Here is a 16297-nt window from a genome sequence, read left to right on the forward strand (position 1 = left end):
AATCCTAGCACAGATAATTATTAGCAGGATGACCTCAATGAGCCTGCCTCAAAATGGCACTAAAAATACCTACTTGGCAGGGTCGCTGCGAGGATTAGAGACAATATTAGTTAAGAAGCTTGTAAAGTGCCCAGCAGATAGCAGCTATTTTCTATGGAGGAGCAATGTTTTCATAAGCTTCCCTGGGAATGACTTTCCCTCCAAACATTCAATGATCATGTAAAAATGACTCTTGTTAATTTATAAATATTGACACAGAAGATAGTATGTGGGTCATGACTATTTATAAGAATTGTGTGTATTTCTCAATGCATATTTACTTAGTATTGTTCATAATTAAGTTTGGAATTTCTAGCTAACATTAAACTATATATTTTAATTTTAAACAGACAATAATTATTTTTTTATAATAAGAGTATAGATTCTGAATTTATTTACTAAATCAAAGGTTAATATTCTAAGAAGTATTAAAACACTAAATTTTATGAAATAGCTCGAGAAACTATTAGAAAATAGTTCTGTAAACTATTAAAGAATACATCAAATTGACCCTTCAACTAAAACAAACTTCTGTCTCAAAGAAGACAGATGGGCGATATTAAAGAAAGAGAACAAATAGAAATGAAAAGGGAGGCAAAGTACTCACGAGGTAATGCAGGATGTGAACAATTAATAAGCCATAATCAACACGGCAGGCATAATATGGGACACAAATGAGCATAAAATTGCAATTTTTAACGTTGGGAATAAGAATTTCTAATGCAATTGATAAATGCATTGAATACTGTCACAATGAAAAGATTTTTCTCAACCTGCTGAATGAGGTATCTACTTTATTTAAAAAACTGATTAAGGGAATCCAAATTTAAGAACTAAAAAAATTACAAAATCTTACACCAGAGTACGATTCAACAATGGGGATTACGACAATCAATGCCAAAATTAAACCAATAATCTACATACTCATTCTCAAAAGATTCATCATTAAAGTCCAATCATATCTTACATGAGTATGATTATTAGCTGTCTTTACAATGACTGTATGATTAAATACATAAAAATATGTTAATATTTTATTACTAATCATTAGAATCTGCTAAAATAATAAGTTCTACATGGGTATATCTAGTTGTGATTCTTCTTCATTTTATGGAGACAGACTGATAGGCTTTATATACCCAATCTATCACTTGTGACCATAACTTGACCAGAGTCAAATATTATGTAAAGTATTAAATAAATTATATTTAGAGCATCCCTAAAACCATGTCGGTCATAGAATAAGTACATTGTAAATTTTTCTGCTATCATTATCATTTAATTACCATTGGTCTTTTGAGAATTTTCATCTTATCTGGCCTTGCTACCTTGCTACTATTGATCTCACCCCATATGGCATCAGTACATCTCTGTCTTCAACATGGGCAAGCGTACATCAGAGTGATGGTTACCTGTGTTTCTTTAAACCAGAGATTTGGACAAAGACTTTGTGTTTGGAAAAAAGATAGGTACCTCTGACTTTGTAAAATATGTACATTTCCACTGCCCTAAAATCACAGTCTTTTAGTCCCTCAAACACTTAGTGATATTCTAACAGGATATGTTGCACTTCCCTGGATTTTTACTTGCAGTTTTGAAATAATATCATCTTCAACAACTCACATTTACACAATCACCCAGACTTTCTAGAGTTCATTTCAAACATTGCTTTTCTTTGATCTATTCCATAGTTATCTTTAACACAATCGATTGATGATAGTCATTAAACAGAGGCTGAAAAGTCAATTGCTTTTTATGAAGAAAGGAAGCATTGTCACGTATAAATCACTTACTCATTTTAGAACTCGGGGTTTTCATAAAATAGATTTTCTTAAATCAAATCAACACATTTATTGAGCAGCTAAACTATGCTAAGTGAAGAAAATCAATCAGTACTGACTGGGGAGAACTACTCTTCCAAATGGGGCACACAAAAATGCTATCAATGGAGAACTCTAAAGAATACGAAGACTATTGTTTTGTGTTTTTTCAGATCAACCAAACACTGGATGCTTCCTCATAAAATTTCTTATAAGAAATGACAAAAAAAATCTATGATTCTGAGTTTCCTAATAGTCTTGTAACCTAATATACCCAGTCAAAAAATTATTTTGATTTTGAAATAAATGTAATGATTAGTTATACTCTCAATTTATTGCAGCCAAATGAGTCATATATTATAAAATAGCATTTTCAATCAAATGACCATGGTGACTTTAATTTTTAGTTATTATATTTGTCATTTCTCAAGAATCTCTTTAGCTCTTTTTCAAATTTACTGTGACACTTTTTATAGTTTACTAGGTCCTGCACATATTTTAAACTTATGTTCTTTAAGTATGGCAATGTTGAAAAAATATTCTGACACTTGTTAAAGTATAAGGAAGACTTTATTCAAGACTATTGCAATAGAGGTACTTCAACAGGAGAGAGAGACCAGTCTTAACTCTGAATACAGCCAAGACAGTGGGGAATTAGAACCAATGAGCAGAGTGAGGGGGTCCATGAATGGAAAATTACTAAGAGGAGACATCAAGGGTACAGGATTCTTGCTAAACCAACCTAACAAGATTCTTGCTAAAGACAGTTCAAGGACTTAGACATTAAAGATGGAAGATGAGGAACTTGATCAAATACCAAGAATGAGGGGATTCTTGCTAAACTGATTTGGCAGGATTCTTGCTAAAACTGGGCTGGTCAGGCCAACGATAGGATGAGGGATAAGGTTGAGACCTAGACAAAAAGAAGGCTCGAGGAGCCTCATGCAGTTTTGTCAAGGAGAGTCTTTGTCAGTAAACTCTATTGTTTTTAGTCTTTGTCTAATTATTCCAATACCTGAAGACATTGAGATTCTGTTCCTTAGTCTATTGTTTCTTCTGGTTCTCTTGTTTCCTCCTGTGCTTCTCTTGGAATGTGTGTGGTCCACAGTACTTGAGGCCTAGCATTAATCCCTCCCTGCCGAGATTTGTATTAACTACTCCCAAGTACCTGGGGGCTTTACCTATCCAAAGCCACATTAAAAGAGGTTCAAAGCCTGAGGTATGTTGGACTACTGCAGTGTGAACCGTGGACTACACATCAGTATGAAGGCTGGTTGACTTTGGGTTCACTTTCACTCTGAGGATGTAGTCCTTTTGTGTTTGAGATGATTTTGAGAAGTTGTTCTACTAGGATCCCCCCACCACTGTGGATCCTCGGTTTTAATGACTCTCCTCTTTGTCCAGGTTGGCCATCAAAATGAAAATTCCAATATGACAGTATTTGTAAATGCCCGCAGGTCAAAAGCAACTGTCCTAGCCATTTATCTCTCTGTGGTTCTATTTCCCTTACACTTTGACCTGGTAATTCCTTATTACTGTGTACCATTCATGAAGATAATTTTTGTATTTCATTCAGCAACTTTTGTTTTTTTTTCAGAGGGAGAGTTAGTTGTGGTTTTCTTGAGACATAAATTAAAATTTCTATCTTGGACTTTTAGTGTCTCCCCACCAAAAAAATCATCTTCTTTTAGTGATATAAAACAATAACTAACATTTTTATCACATGTGATAAGGTATAGATAATTTTCTCTTGAAATAACTCATTTAACATTGACATCAGTCTGTGATGTTGGCATTATTATTTTTATCTTCATTTACAAATAAGGAAAATAAAGCTCATGAAGATTCAGTGACTTCAGAGCCATTAAGTAACCTGCTGATTGTTCCAAAGTTAATATATTGAGGAGCCAGATTTCACACTTCATGCCCTACTTTTTGCTATCTTATAAGAAGAATTTTCAGAAGACTTTTAGTTTTTTTATTGGGTAAAGATGAAGATATCCATAGGAGCAAAGAGTGAGAACTGGACCTATATAGATGACAAATAATCAATAACAAGGTGCAAAATGAAGACAATGCCAAATGTAGTTCAATAGTGGACAAGGAAATTTTTCTTTTGCTTCTTTTAACTGTAGTATTGTTATTTTGTTGCTTAATCCATTTGTATATATTGAGTATTGATTATTAGCTTCAGGACAGTCAATCTCTGAATCATGACTTTAACATAAGACCATCCCCACCCTTTAAAAATAACACCTGTACCAGTAAGACAGTCCACTTGCATTAAGTCGTACCAGACTTTCCTTCTTCTTGAGTGGCCAACCTCATTTATTCTTAGTTTCTAGTGCTGGTATTTGATCATGACTTTGACATTGATATTTGTTCCTCCCAGTGCTTTGTATGACCCATCTTGATACTTGAAAACTTGATTATATCATTATCATTTCACTCTACCCTTCAACACTCTGGACTTTTTTTTAACCGTGGTCAACTTATCTAAGTCCACACCACAAGAGCTAAACAATCAAAAAACTATTGTCTTAGATTGGGTTCCCTGGAAATAATCTCCAAGAGACGGAGTTGTATGCAGAAGGTTTTTGGGGAGTAAGCCCAGGAAATAAGTTTTTAAGCAAGTAGGGGAAGACAGAACAGGGCAGAGGGAGAAGCTAGTCCACTATGGGGATGCAACTGAGGCCCCGGCCTCTATTGGCAGCTCAGGAGCTGGGATGGTCTTTCAGCGTTTTCCCAAATTGAGGCACAGGGACTTAGCCTTCATATTCCCACACCATCCAGTCATGGGCCACAGCTACCCCCAGGAGTGGGCATCACCGTGGGTGAGGCGGTTCCCTGCAGCCAGCTGAGGGCAGTTCCCAGTGAGGACACAGCTGTGATTCATCAGCTGTGACATGAGTGTCTTGGTCCTGGTGATCTTGGTGCAATTTCCAGAGATCCTCTATAGCGTTTCAAGATCTAGGAGGAAATAAACTAATATGAAATGGAAAACTGTATGAGAATCATGACACTCTTTTTCAGCTACCACATGAGAAATCCTGGATATAATGCAGGAATGCATCAATATTATCAACTGGTGCTGTCTGAGTCCTTAATGAGGTGCTGACCAAGCGTAATCCGTGAACTTCTCACCCTTATCTATCAACTCGTGCCCCTAGTGAGATGTAGATCTCCGCTTTACACTTGAAAATTATTTGAAATTTTATTTGGTTATAAACATTTTGTGAATTTTGCTTTATTCTCTAAGAATATTTGTGATCATTTAATATAAAAACAATGCTTTAAATAATTTACCAGTTTAATTACTTAATTTTTCTTCCTCAAATCTTCTAATAAATTGCCTATGGCTTACGTTGTGGCTTGAAGTACACCCCTGACACACCATTGTAAACCTTCAGTGTATGACTTTTCCAGTTTGAGAAGAACTATTAAGACAAAAAGTAATAATAATAGGAGTAGTAGTTGTAATAATAATAATAGTGCCCAACATTTGTACAACATGTTGGAGTCTTTAAAGTGAGAAACAGCATAGCATAGGGGTTACAGAAATGAATTCCAGATCTAGATTGATTGTGTTAAAATTCCAGCTCAGATATTTACAAGCAGTGAAAGTTTAGGTAAGTTGCTTAACCTCTCTAGGCCTCAGTTTTCTCATTTATAAAATGTGGATAATCATAGCCCCAAATCACCAGGTTGTTTTGAAAATTAAATGAAGTGATGTTTATAAAATGTTTCAAATAATGTTCCTACAATGTAAACACAATTTAAAGCTTTGAGTGAGACACTATTTGCTTTATAAATAACACAATTTTAAACACTGCTACATAATGTTTAAAAGTAAACACTATTTAAAGTTTGTCTAAATAAATATTTCCATTGATCTTCAACATAAGGCTGTAAGACAGGAAATTTAGTCATAATTCATGGATGGAGATAGTGGGAGATCATAGTTAAGGTCCTTGCACAGGCTCATCCAGTTAGTCAGTGGAATCTTTAAGTAGAAGCTCTGTGTCTTAAAATCAAATTCCTTTCACTTTCTTAGAAATCTTGTTTTTGGAATAGCCACAGCAAACCTACTCTGATAAACGAGGTAGAAAGAAGGAGTTCTACTTTCTAAAATTATGGCAACAGAATTTATTTTATCATGTAGTTGTCAAAGCAGTACTCTAGACACTGAAAACATTTGGCTAGCATAATGAATGTTTTACTGAGTTTAATTAACTTCATGGGAGTAGGAAAGTGAGAGAAAAAAAGAATTATCCTTCCTTCTCTACAAAAGCTCATAGAAATAAAAATGTTTCTGTGTATAGCCCCCCCAAACCCTTTGTGGCTTAGAATAATAGGCTTTTTTTTTTTTTTTTACACAACTGGAGGGAATGTTAGACATCCAATACACTAGTTTCATAGAATACCAAATTGAAGCTCAGGAAGGTAAAATAAATTTTTCAAAGTTATGTTACTAATTAGACACAGCTGGCATTAGAAAATATGTATTTGTTACTTCTGGGGTATAATTTTCCTTTGTTACAGGAAGATTGATTATATTGTCAGTTCTTCCCTCTAAGGAGACTTTTAAATCAGTCTCTATTTAAGAGCAGAATACTCCCACCCAGGAGAATAGGAAGATGAGAGTTTTCAAAAAGGGTCAATACAATTTGCTGTTTCACATTGTAAAGTCAGATTAAAATATAGATATAGCTGTTAAAGGAGATTTCTTTATTCATCTCTAATACACACACTGAAACAAAGTTGAATCATTTACTTTGTCCTCTTTTTCCTTGCAGTTGCATGGGCTGACCTGCTAATTGTGTTAAAGAGAAGCAATTACTGAAAAGTTCCTTTAGACATGCAAATTTAATGGCCTGTTTCTGTCGTGCATGAAAGAAAACTCTTTGTGAAATTATAATGTTAGTGTATTTGAAGTCATCTTAAAAGAGTTTACAATCTGCCTTCCCCTTAAAAAAATATGGAATTGGGCATTTGGGCTAGCTGCTGCTAAATTAATCACTTCCCCCCTTCTACATATTACCACCGACGTACTGCCTTCTTCCAATCCCAACACAAACACACCCAACGAAATCTATCTGGTTGTACACATTGACGCTTTTGTTTAGTGTCTGAGAATTAGAAACAGAATTGGTCTTGATTGGGTTGTGCAGGACCAGGGGATTTAAAAGGAAGAAGTAGAGGGTGGAGAAGAAGGATGGAGGGGATGTGGAACCTATTTCACATTGCCCCCTTGGCTGGGTTTTGAACTGATAGGGTAGGGATAGAGTGACAGAGGCTGATGTCCTTAAATTGGGACTTTGAGAGATTCTGGGCATGGGCAGAGCTGCTTCAGGACCCAAGAGACAGAGACTGGCCTAGAGATGTGGAAGCTGGTCTTGTTTTTATATAGAACTCAGAGCCATGGAACCCAGCATCAGGAACCTCCAGATGTAACCTTCATGGCTGCACACAGCGTTCCTACTATGGGCAGGGACTGCTAGGAGACTACTCTGGTTTGCTCAGTAGAGGTGTAGACAGGAGATCCACATCAGGAGAGTAGCACAGGACAGACATGTGGTGACACCTGCTACTGACAGGTTTTATTGAATACAAGCAAGGCGTGCTGTTGGGTACTCTTGGATGTAACTTGGAGACACTTTGGGAGAGGGCTCGGGTCCTGCTCTGTTAGACTTGAGTGTACTTGACTCAACAGCCATATCTTTTATAAGTATGTATTTCAAGTTGTCTAAGGAGATCTCATGATTGCCTTCAGTTACTCTTTTTACAAGTCTCAAGAATCTCTATGTCATCCATCACAGCATAATAGACTCACACAGTCTTATAATTGGAAATGAATTATTTTCCTATCTGTATATTCACATATGGCATATACGAAATGAATCTTGTCACCTTTAGCTCATTTAGTTTCACTCAATGTAGACATCTCTACAGTATATCTGACAAACTGTCATTTAATCCCTCAGTTTTGTCAGCCTAGATTCTTATTTATAGTAAATAATTCCTAGTTATAGTAAACCCAAAGGGGTCTCTCGGAAACTCTCACTCTTGGGTCTACTTCTGCCTTTTGCAGCAATAGACTCTTTTCTATGACATCCCTTCAAGTATTTACAGACTGCTTCTATGTCCAGCTCTGTCTCACATTTTCATTTTTCCAATCTGACTACCCTTTGGTTCTTCAACCACTCTATTTATATCTAGGATCCCTGTCTTTCACTATCTTAGTCAATCTTCTTTGTACTCTGATTATTCATTGTTTCAATGTAGCACTCACAGTGAGATGCAAGATTTCAAGGTGGGTTAACCTTAAGGTATTTTCTCCCTCAGTAAGGACAATGTACATCTCTATTTTTGAAAACAATGACATTAAATAAAATATTAAATCACTGAATGAAGTGGAATTGAGAGGAAATCATCTCGTAATCTCAGCAGCTGCCTTCTGTGAAGGAGAGTGAAGGGAGTTAAACACTGTAAAGTCTATAGAAAATTTGAAATACATCGTTATAATACTCACAAAAATCCTATAGGGTAGGTATTATCACCTCCATTTTACAAAGAAGAAAAATTGAGGCTTAGAGAAGTTGTATAACTTAACCAAGGCACACAGTTGGCAAATGACAAAACCCAATCTATGTGTGTGCATGTATGTGTGTGTGTGTATGTAAATATATACAAGAATTCAAACACAGATTCTTTGACTCTATCTGGTACTTACTTTCCCCAGATCTTGCCCCTTTCGCCTAAGTGATATTTCAGGAGAGGGGAAAGCATCTAAAACAACCTCTGATTGAAGAGACTGTCCTTCAATAAATGGTGCTTGGGAAACTGGACAGCCACATGCAAAAGGATGAGAATGGACCACCATCTTACGCCATACACAAAAATTAACTAAAAATGCATTAAAGGCTTGAATGTAAGACCTTAAACCATAAAACTCCTAGAAGGCAGTAAGCTCCTTGATGTAGGTCTTGGTGATGATTTTTAGCTGTGACATCAAAAGCAAAAGCAACAAAAGCAAAAATAAACAAGTGAGACTACATCAAACTAAAATCTTCTGCACAGCAAAGGAAACCATCAACAAAATGAATAGGCAACCTACAATATGGGAGAAAATATTTGCAAATCATGTATCTAATAAGGGGCTAATATCCAAAATATGTAAAGAACTCATACAATTCAGTGGTGGAAAAAACAATCTAATTAAAAAATAGGCAGAATATCTGAAAAGACATTTTCCCAAAGAAGACATACAGATGGCCAGCAGGTACATGAAAAGATGCTCTATATCTTTAAGCATCAGGGAAATGCAAATCAAAACCATAGTGAAATATCACCTTACACCTGTTAGAATGGCTGTTTTTAAAAAGACCAGAAATAGCAAATGTTGGTGAGGATGTAGAGAAAAGGTAACTCTTGTGCACTGTTGGTAGGAATGTAAATTGGTGCAACCACTATGGAAAACAGTATGGAGGTTCCTCAAAAAATTAAAAATAGAACTACCATATGATCCAGCAATCCCACCTCTGGGTATACATCCATATAAGAAAATGAAAACACTATCTTGAAAACACATATTCACCCTCGGCTTCATTGCAGTACTATATTTAAAATAGCCAAGATATGGAAACCACCTAGGAAGTGTCCATTGATGAATGAATGGATAAAGAAAATGTGATATATATACACATATTATACTATGGAATATTATTCAGCCATAAAAGAGAGGGAAATTTTATCATTTGCAACAACATGGATGGAACTTGAGGGAAGTATGCTAAGTGAAATAAGTCAGACAGAGAAAGACAAATACTGTATGATCTCTCCTATGTGTGGAATCTAAACATAAATAAAAAACAAACCCAAGTTCATAAGGAGAATAGATTGGTAGTTGCCAGTGGCAAGGGGTGGAGGGTGAGAGAAATGGGTGAACTTTTTTTTAGTTTAAATAAATTAAAAAAAACAACTAAACAAAAACAAACAATCAAACAAAAAACATAAATGAGAGTTTGCTAGGGAGTCCTGGGAAACTCCAGACAGAAGGAGCAAAGGGTACTAAGCTTCAAGTATTAGGGAAAGGAGTAAAAGATTCATTCATTCATTCATTCAATAAATATTTCACTTACCTTCAAACCACATATGTTTATTTGTTAGTTTTCTACATGGTTCTGGGAGGATATACCAGAAAATGTGATAAATGGTGTTGCTCTCAAGTTGCCTGCAATCTAGTTAGACAGGCAACACACACATACACACATACACACATACACACATATACGCAGACATAGGTATCAGGAGACAAGTATCCAAAGAGAGTGTATGATTAAGGAGCAAAATAGCAGCACTGATAAGTTACTTAGTTGAATTCAGAGGAGAAATGTCTGTAGATAGCACTGGCTGAGAAAGGCTCCTTGAAAGTGAGGGACTTTGAAGGACAGGGTAACAAAACAAAACAAAAAAACCCTAGCCTCTTATATACTTAAAATAGTCATTCTAATCCATAAAATAGAAGTAGGAGTGGGTAGATATGGCAGGACAAATGTGGTCCTCAAGAGTACATAGAACACAAGAACAGAAATTCTAAGATGATAAGAGAGTTTCGGGCCCCATGAGTGTGGTGATAGTACTGATGTCTCCATAGATAGAGCTTACGATCAACTCACACACCCTGGTATTTTCACTTGAACCTGTCTCCCCTATCTTGCATGCATGTAATTCATTTGTTTTGGATGGGAACCAAATTGAATATTCACCTCAATTCCTATTAGATTCCAACCTTTTTTTGGTGCCCATTTGTCTGGCCTGTTGATTCTGCCATCTAGTGACTTTGTTATTTATACCAGTATTATGTCATCCATGTGTCTGGTAGGTAGGCATTCTGGGTCTTCATTCAGCCTCAGATGTAAATCTTCAAGAGGACCAAATGCAGGGCAGAGAGGTTTTACAGCTTTCTATACCCTGGCGTACGCATAGAGAAGATCAGAATTCAAATGACGAAAGGCTTCCCATGAAAGCACGATCACTAGAGAAAATTCTCTCTGGAATTACTAACATCAGTGTTCCCCTCTTCCTTGTATCTCAAAAAAAAATGCACAGAGAAAAATAAATCTAATATCATATATATTGTCAAATCTAATAATATTCTAATGAGGAAGATAATATTAATTTTATATTACTGATACATTAACTAAGTTTTATAGAATGTAAATAAATCCCTTAACATCACAAATATGGTAAGTATCAGAGCCTGATAAAGAGACTAGTCTCTGATTTGGAAGTCTGTGGTATTAAGCACTACTCTCTCTAAATACCTGCCTAAGTCTTCTGTGTTTCTCAACTTTTGGACCTACTTGTTTTTCTCCTCAGCCTGTTACTTAATCCTGTCCTCAGTATGGAAAGCTGGTGGTGGCAGACAGCCAGAACTGCCACCACCTTCTAGAAACAGGACTCCTTCTGCCAGCACAGAGCCTTGAAGATGCTTAAAACTGCTGCTTTATAAGGGGTCTTCTATGTACACCCCTAAAAACTCCATTGCTTTATGTCGATATATACATGATGTTTCCCTATACATAATTGTTTTTTAAAGTTGAATTGAGTAGTTTGTCATGGCAATATCACTAGATGTTTTCTTAGGCAGTATGTAGAAATTCTTAGAGGTTTTAAAAAGTAAAGTGGCTTTTCATATTTGGGAGATGGTTTCATTGTGTTTCTTACTGAAGCATGGAATAACTTAGCAATTCTCTTAAGAATTAAAGATTTAGAAGATGTATTTGATCACCCTAGTAAAATTTGGGGATATTTTTTTCTGAATGCTTACACTGTTGCTAGGTGTTGAGTAAGCTGCTTCAAATGTAGTGATATGTTGATTGAGTCTTTAAGCCAGTAATGGAGGCTGTGGGAGTTAACAAAGAATAGTAAGACAGGGACCCATCCTCAGGTTGAGACACATAATCAACACTGTGCAATACTAGACAGAATTACATATGTAAATAGCAGGAACATAGATACAAGCTAACTAGATGTTCAATAGCATATTATGACAAGTCTACATTCAAACTAGGACCCAGCATTTCAAAATGTAATTGTTTTTTGACGTTATTGCTGATTGAATCATTGCATTCACTAGGGATGGCTATTATCAATAGCCAATCTTGAAATAATTTCTAAATTAACCATTAAAATTCAAACTTCATTTCATATTGATGGTTTTAATTAGGCAGCTATTGAATGTAAGTAAAATTTCTCAAAGAAGTGATTGATTTTCACAGAGGTGAGCCAGGACACTGCAGCACATCCAAAGATTTCATCCGTTAGCTTAAATCACAGGACCCTACACAAATAAAAAAATGTGGTGGAAATTTCCTGAACATTTGTGCATAAAGAAATACTAAACAGCAAACCTGAGTTAGTGTTTGAAGCAGAGAAGGTGAACTAAGTTTGGGTCCTGTCTACCATTTACAAATCTAATTATTCTTTTATTTATCTTCTCTCGCTAAATTACAAATAGAAGAGTCACAAATACACTGGACCTTTGTAAATGTGTGTCAATTTCACATCTTACTTCACTGAGTGAGAATTGAGACTTATTTGAAATTTCCATATATCAACAGTCATAACTGATATATATGCTATCATGCTATTGTCAGAGTAAAGTCCCAAGAAACTCCCTTAAGTATTGAATGGCCCAATTATTCTTGCTTATTGAGCTGTCCAGTATTCACAATTCATTTACAAATATAGACCGATTTGTGCATATGCAGATTATGTGCATTCATGGGCGCATATTACCATATTATGAGTAAAATTAGAAACTCTAAGAAAAAAATAGTTCAGGACTAATATTCCTATTTCCGAGTTGTTAAAGAATATATAAATGCCTCTTAAATATTGAGTAACATAGCAACTATTTCACCATCCTTTGGTGAATTCTCATCCTTCGAACTTTTATAAGTAGAAAGACTCTACGTGCTCCATCATAGACTTCCTCTGTTATATGAAAAGACAGGCCTAGAGAGGTGATGTGACTGTCCTAAGATCATGTGCCTATTTCACAGCAGAACCAGAACAAGAACCTCAGCTTTCAGTATTTATTAGCGTCTTTGTATACTGTAGACACTTTATCTACATTGTTTCTAGTTGTAGCTACAATCCTTTAGTGTTTGTATGCATCACTACTACAGCTACTATTACCATTTTATAAATGAAGAAACGCAGAAGTAAGCAGTTTAAGTAACTTGTCTAAAGTCACGCAGTTGATACAATGTAGAGAAAATGTTTCAAGCCAAATTTCTAAAGGCTCCTTCTTTTACTATTGTCATGGAGAGAGAGGAAGCCTCATGACAGTCACTGTCGTTTCCCGATGCTCTGTCTGGAAACATTATTCCGCATTCAACATTTGAGCAACTAGAGATCTTTCTCATTTTTACTGCCTGCTTCATCATCCCCCATCTCAGAGCAAGAAATCTATTGCAAATGATAAAAATTGTATTTTATTTTTCCTTGCTTAGTTTGCTCTATCTTATTAAAATGTTTCTCCAATAAAATCTCAAATTCAAAAATGGCCAATAAGTCATTGTTCTAAGATTTGTGAAGTCCAGTTTCTATGATTTATTTTTCCCATCAAATAGTTTTGTAGATGAAAAACCATGACATTGTACCAAGTTAATTGTTTAGTGGCAGATCTTCTCATGGGTGTATTATGTGTGGCAACCCATACAGTTCTACTGTTTCATCTTGGACACCCAACAGATAACTAATTATTGTAGGTAGCTAATATTTACTGAGCTCTCACTGTGGCTGGTATTGTTCTAGGCATGCAAAGTTGTGAAAATCTCACCACATTTTGAGAAAGATCTTTTTATTTATCCATGTATTACTGATATCAGAACTGAGCCACACTTTTTGGAATGTTAAGCAATTTTGTAATGACCACCATCTCACCTATAGATCAATAAAGAGAATATTGAGGCTTGGAATTTTCTCTGTAACTTGGCCTTCAATGATTCCTATTTTATCTTACAGTATAAACACTTTGGTCACTTTTCGTTGCATGAGAATATGCTTATATCCAAAAGAATGGAAACTGATTGTAAAAGCAAAATTTTGTTAGATTTTTATGTTAGCTGCTTTATAATGTAAAGGAAGAAACTTTTCCCTTCTTCCCTTCTAGGTTCTTTGGCTGGTTTAATGATTAAATTGACATAAGACCGATTAACAGGAGAAAAATTTAATTTCATAGGAACAGGAGCCCCATTAAAAACATTAGATTCAAAGAGATGACCGAAGCAGGCAGTTTTTTTACCTTTTAGAAAAAAACAATCAATTTGTGAAGAATTGACAAGACAAAAAAGTTTGGGCTTGGGGTAGTAAATTAGTGAGGAGGTAACAAGGTGACCTCTGTCACACCAGGGGAAGGGCAGGTACTTCCCCACCCATGAATGTTGAAGTGACAGAATAGGGCTGGAGAAGTGTGAACTTTTGCAAAGGAGCAGAGACCAAATACATATCCTTCAGTCCCAGATCCATCTGTTCACTTTATCCATTTTATGCTTACATCTCCATATCTCAAGAAAAGTATTTTCCTTCCCTCCCATGTTCCCACTTGGCAGAATAATTATAGATTCTAACCATAGTGGACAACCTGGTAGAGATCTTGGGGATTCAGAGTAACAGAAGTTTCTCCCCTGTCTCTAAATTACATTTTTTACTAACTATCCACTCCAACGCCAGGCTCAATCGTTTTGGGTGAGTTTCTTGTTTCTACTTCAGTTCCATTTTCGTTTTTGTATTTGTTTTTTGGCATTACAACTTAACACTAACATTTAAAAATGGGCCTATCCAGTCAGTTATATCTTTACTACGCAGTTGAGAATGGGAAAATTTTGGCTAAAATCAAACTTTAGTTAAAATGGTCAGACAGCTTACAACTATAAGCTTAAGTTTTCATTCTCTCCCACACATATCACATTTTGTATTGCTTTTTACAAAGTATTTGTATATGTATACACATATTTAGGGACAACTACCACAATTACTGGTTAAACATTAAACTGAATGCTGATAGTTCTTTTCTCTGTGTTCAATGTTTGATTTTGGGTTACTGTTTTACCTGCCCATTAAAAGAAACAACCAAAACATTCATTTGCATTCAGATGTTGTTTGCTACTTTCTTTTCAGTTAAACATGCCAATTGTCAGCATTGGCAAATTGGCTATAAAACAGTCAGATGGAAATCATCTCTATTCAATTTTTCTAAAGCGTGAACATCTCTTCAACTTTCCAAATACATTTCCCTTTTTCTGTGTTTCAGGTTTGTGTGATTCTTAGTAACCAGTTTTTTTTAAATTGCTTTTCATTTTTATTTTTTTTAATTCTCCAACATTTGCATCAAGCTGTGTGTTAGAACTGGATTTACGTTTTTTTCCTAGGGTATTATTTGTGGAACGTCAACGATGCTTTATAAAACATAGAAGAAAAGATATCCTAAGAGAATTAATTACTATTTTAGACTAAGATAAGATAGCAACAAGAGACCAAAACCATTTGTTTTAGTGAAAAAATATTTCTTCTTTGTTGCTACTTGAAATATACTCATGATCTTTTAGCCGAGGCGAAAAGTCTGTGACTGAATATCCTCTGTGACCTTTTAAATTTTCCTTCTCTAGTTCTAGCTCTTGTTTTATTAGAGCCACAAATTTTAGATATCTCCCAAGTCTGGTTCCTTAGCCCTCTGCTCATCTCTATTTATATCCCTCCCTCCTATTGCTTTCCTCTCACCTCTGTGTACGGGTAATCTCTAGCCCTGACCTAAATTCTAGCTTTACATGTGTAAAAGTTGCTAGAATGTATTTTTGTTGAACACCTTGAACTAAAAGTCCAAAACTTGAAGCTAGGTGTTTTATTTTTTATGATTGCATCCATTGGTTAAGAATGAGATAAATCTCTATGATGGCTGCTCAAAAAAATTAGTATTCCTCTTTCATTGACTCCTTTGCAGGAAGCCAGTCCACATGTAAATTTTAAGCTGAATCATATAAACTCTCTTCTAAAGAAGTAATATATCAATATATTGTTGTGCTCCCATGCTTTTATTTTTATTTATTTATTTTTTTCTGGTGTTAAAATGCATAACATTAAATTTATCATCTTCACCATTTTTAAGTGTGCAGTACAGTAGTGTTAACTATACACACATTGATTTGGAACAGATCTCTAGAACTTTGCTGGGATAGGGCAACCCTGGATAAGAAGTAGTTTTGGAGGAAAGATGATGAATTCACCATTGGACTTGCTGAGTTTGAATTCCCTTTAGGGCATCTCATCTAGACATGACGAGTAAGTGATTGGATATATGAGTCTGTACTCAAAAGAAAGATCCTGACTGATGGTAAAGATTTGGTAGTCATAGATCATCAAAGGACCTG

The sequence above is a fragment of the Ceratotherium simum genome, chromosome 13 (genome assembly GCF_057802395.1).
Source record: "Ceratotherium simum simum isolate JZ-2026a chromosome 13, ASM5780239v1, whole genome shotgun sequence".
NCBI classification, from domain to species: domain Eukaryota; kingdom Metazoa; phylum Chordata; class Mammalia; order Perissodactyla; family Rhinocerotidae; genus Ceratotherium; species Ceratotherium simum.